This window comes from Arachis duranensis, chromosome 1, assembly GCF_000817695.3.
Source record: "Arachis duranensis cultivar V14167 chromosome 1, aradu.V14167.gnm2.J7QH, whole genome shotgun sequence".
In the NCBI taxonomy this organism is placed as follows: Eukaryota; Viridiplantae; Streptophyta; class Magnoliopsida; order Fabales; family Fabaceae; genus Arachis; species Arachis duranensis.
Genome location: NC_029772.3, coordinates 64,036,084 through 64,040,901, shown reverse-complemented (window position 1 = coordinate 64,040,901; position 4,818 = coordinate 64,036,084). Strand labels below are relative to the sequence as shown.

Sequence of the window (4,818 nt, the reverse complement as noted above, 5' to 3'; positions counted from 1 at the left end):
CTTCCTCTGAGGCGTCCCATTATTCACGGAATTCCTCTCAGAAGTGTACATGAATTGGTTATTTGCAACCATGTCAATAAGTTCATGAGCTTCTGCAGGAGTTTTCTTTAGGTGAATAGATCCACCTGTAGAATGGTCTAGTGACATCATAGAGAACTCAGATAGACCATAATAGAATATATCCAAAATGGTCCACTCTGAAAGCATGTCAAAAGGACACCTTTTGGTTATCTGCTTGTATCTTTCCCAAGCTTCATAGAGGGATTCACCATCTTTCTGTTTGAAGGTCTGAACATCCACTCTAAGCTTGCTCAGCTTTTGAGGAGGAAAGAACTTAGCCAAGAAGGCCGTGACCAGCTTATCCCAAGAGTTCAAGCTATCTTTAGGTTGTGAGTCCAACCATGCTCTAGCTCTGTCTCTTACAGCAAAAGGGAAAAGCATGAGCCTGTAGACTTTAGGATCTACTCCATTAGTCTTAACAGTCTCATAGATCTGCAAGAACTCAGTTAAAAACTGGTAAGAACTTTTGATGGAAGTCCATGGAACTTGCAGTTCTGTTGCAGTAGAGCAACTAGTTGAGGTTTCAGCTCAAAATTGTTTGCTCCAATGGCAGGGATTGAGATGCTTCTTCCATCAAATTTGGAAGTAGGTGTAGTATAATCACCAAGCATCCTCCTTGCATTATTATTTTTGGCTGCCATCTCCTCTTCTTTTTCGAAAATTTCTGTAAGGTTGTCTCTGGATTGTTGTAATTTAGCTTCTCTTAGTTTCCTCTTCAGAGTCTTTTCAGGTTCAGGATCTGCTTCAACAAGAATATTCTTGTCCTTGCTCCTGCTCATATGAAAAAGAAGAGAATAGAAAATAATAATAGGGATTCTCTTTACCACAGTAGAGAGATTCCTTTATGTTAGTAGAAGAAAAGAATAAAAGAAGAAAAAGGTAAGAATCCAAACACAAGGGGGAAGAGTGAGTTCAAATTCTTGAGTAGAAGAGAGGTGTTAGTAGATAAATAAATAGATAGAAGAAGATGAGAGAGAGGAGTTTTCGAAAAGTATTTTTGAAAATAGGTTAGTGATTTTCGAAAATTAAAAGAAGAAATAAAATTAAAATTAAAATTTGAATTAGTTAATTAAGAAAATTTTGAAAAAAAGGGAGGTAATTTTCGAAAATTAGAGAGAAGAAAGTAGTTAGGTGGTTTTGAAAAAGATAAGAAACAAACAAAAAGTCAATTAGTTAGTTGAAAAAAATTTGAAAATTAATTTTGAAAAGATAAGAAGTTAGGAAAGATATTTTGAAATCAAAAATTTTTTTTAAAAAGATATGATTAAAAAGATATTTTGAAAAAGATATGATTTGAAAAAGATATTTTGAAAAGATATGATTGAAAAAGATATTTTGGAAAAGATTTGATTTTTAAAATTAAAATTGATTACTTGACTAACAAGAAACTAAAAGATATGACTCTAGAATTTAAAGATTGGACCTTTCTTAACAAGAAAGTAACAAACTTCAAATTTTTGAATCAATCACATTAATTGTTAGTAAAGTTTTCGAAATTTTGAAATAAAGATAAGAAAAAGATTTTGAAAATAAATTTTAAAAATTTTCAAAAATAAATAAAATATGAAAAATATTTGATTTTTGAAAAAGAGTTTGAAAAGATAGGATTTTTAAAATTGAAATCTTGACTTGACTAACAAGAAACAACTAATTTTAAAAATTTTTGACTAAGTCAACCCAAAGATTTCGAAATTTATGAGAGAAATAAGGAAAAGATATTTTTTTGATTTTTTAATTTTTAATGATGAGAGAGAAAAACACAAAAATGACTCACAACATGAAAAATTATGAATCAAAACACATGATGCATGCAAGAACACTATGAACGTCAAGATGAACACCAAGAACACTTTAAAAATCAAGATAAACATCAAGACTTATTTTTAAAAATTTTTCAAGAAAAGAAAAACATGCAAGACACCAAACATAGAAATTTTCAATGCTTAGACCCTATGAATGCAAAAATGCATATAAAAAACAACAAAAAACACAAAACAAGAAAATTTAAAGATCAAACAAGAAGACTTGTCAAGAACAACTTGAAGATCATGAAGAACACCATGCATGAATCTTTCGAAAAAATGCATAAATTTTAAAAACATCAATTGACACCAAACTTTAAAAATTGACTCTAGACTCAAACCAGAAACACAAAATATTTTTTGTTTTTATGATTTTATTAATTTTTTTTGTATTTTTCGAAAATTATATTTTTGAAAACGAAAATAAAGAAAAATTTTTTGAAAGATTTTTGAAAATTTTTGAAAAGAAAATTACCAAATCTGAGCAACAAGATGAACCGTCAGTTGTCCAAACTCGAACAACCCCCGACAACGGCACCAAAAACTTGGTGCACGAAATTGTGATCATCAACAATGGCGCCAAAAACTTGGAAGCGCTCTCAAACGTGAATCACACTTTGTCACAACTCCGCACAACTAACCAGCAAGTGCACTGGGTCGTCCAAGTAATAAACCTTACGTGAGTAAGGGTCGATCCCATGGAGATTGTTGGTATGAAGCAAGCTAAGGTCGTCTTGTAAATCTCAGTTAGGGGAACTCAAATGGTTATAGAGGTTTCGAAAATAATAATAAATAAAACATAAAATAAAGATAGAGATACTTATGTAAATCATTGGTGGGAATTTCAGATAAGTGTATGGAGTTGCTTTGTCCCTGTTGAATCTCTACTTTCCTACTGCCTTCCTTCAATCCTTCATACTCCTTTCCATGGCAAGCTGTATGTAGGGCATCACCGTTGTCAATGGCTACTTCCCATCCTCTCAGTGAAAAGGGTCCAAATGCTCTTATCACAACACGGTTAATCATCTGTCGGTTCTCGATCATGTCGGAATAGAATCCATTGATTCTTTTGCGTCTGTCACTACGCCCAACAATCACGAGTTTGAAGCTCATCACAGTCATTCAATCCCTGAATCCTACTCAGAATACCACAGACAAGGTTTAGACTTTCCGGATTCTCAAGAATGGCCGCCACAGGGTTCTAGCTTATACCACGAAGATTCTAATTAAGGAATCCAAGAGATACTCGCTCGTTCTAAGGTAGAACGGAAGTCGTTGTCAGTCACGTGTTCATAGGTGAGAATGATGATGAGTGTCACGGATCATTAGATTCATCATGTTGAAGTGCAACGAATATCTTAGAACAAGAATAAGCTGAATTGAATAGAAAATAGTAGTAATTGCATTAAAACTCGAGGTACAGCAAGCTCCACACTGATGGGCGGATAATTTATACGCTTTTTGGCATTGTTTTTAGGTAGTTTTTAGTAAGTTCAAGCTATTTTTAGGGATGTTTTCATTAGTTTTTATGTTAAATTTATATTTCTAGACTTTACTATGAGTTTGTGTGTTTTTCTGTGATTTCAGGTAATTTCTGGCTGAAATTGAGGGACTTGAGCAAAACTCTGATAAGAAGGCTGGCAAAGGACTGCTGATGCTGCTGGAATCTGACCTCCCTGCACTCAAAATGGATTTTCTGGAGCTACAGAACTTCAAATGGCGCGCTCTCAACGGCGTTGGAAAGTCGACATCCAGAGCTTTCCAGCAATATATAATAGTCCATACTTTATTCGGGAATTGACGACGTAAAGTGGCGCTCAATGCCAAGTATATGCTGCTGTCTGGAGTTAAACGCCAGAAACACGTCACGACCCAGAGTTGAACGCCCAAAATACGTCATAACTTGGCGTTCAACTGCAATAAAAGCCTCAGCTCGTGGATAGATCAAGCTCAGCCCAAACATACACCAAGTGGGCCCCGGAAGTGAATTTATGCATCAATTACTTACTCATGTAAACCCTAGTAGCTAGTCTAGTATAAATAGGATAATTTACTATTGTATTAGACATCTTTGGTCTCAGTTTTGTTTTATTCTTCATCTTAGGAGGTTATTGATCACGTTTTAGGGGGCTGGCCATTCGGCCATGCTCTCTTTTATTCTATTCTAAGATATACGTTGCACTTCAACTTGATGAATGTGATGATCCGTGACACTCATCATCATTCTCACCTATGAACGCGCATGACTGACAACCACTTCCGTTCTACCTTAGGCCGGGCGCATATCTCTTAGATTCCCCAACAAAATCTTCGTGGTATAAGCTAGATAGATGGCGGCATTCATGGGAATCCGGAAAGTCTTACCTTGTCTGTGGTATTCTGAGTAGGATTCCGGGAATCCAGAAAGTCTAACCTTGTCTGTGGTATTCCGAGTAGGATTCCGGTATTGAATGACTGTGACGAGCTTCAAACTCCTGAAGGCTGGGCGTTAGTGTCAGACGCAAAAGAATCAAGGGATTCTATTCCAACCTGATTGAGAACCGACAGATGATTAGCCATGCTGTGACAGAGCATTTGGACCATTTTCACTGAGAGGATGGGATGTAGCTATCGGCAAGGGTGATGCCTCTAGACGATTAGCCATGCAGTGACAGCGCATAGGACCATTTTCCCGAGAGGATGAAAAGTAGCCATTGACGACGGTGATGCCCTACAAACAGCTTGCCATGGAAAGGAGTAAAAAGGATTGGATGAATGTAATAAGAAAGTAGAGATTCAAGAGGAGCACAGCATCTCCATATGCCTATCTGAAATTCCCACTATTGATTTACATAAGTATTTCTATCCTAATTTATTTTCTGTTTATTATTAATTTTCGAAATCCATAACCATTTAATCTACCTAACTGAGATTTACAAGGTGACCATAGCTTGCTTCATACCAACAATCTCTGTGG

At 35.6% G+C, this 4,818-nt stretch overlaps 1 non-coding gene across 1 annotated transcript; it reads left to right on the top strand.

Moving 5' to 3' along the window:
- Positions 1-201: 201 nt before the first annotated feature.
- On the top strand, positions 202-309 carry LOC127742655 (small nucleolar RNA R71). Its single transcript, XR_008004010.1, has one exon. It is a non-coding gene; the product is annotated as a small nucleolar RNA R71 (small nucleolar RNA).
- The last annotated feature ends 4,509 nt before the right edge of the window (positions 310-4,818 follow it).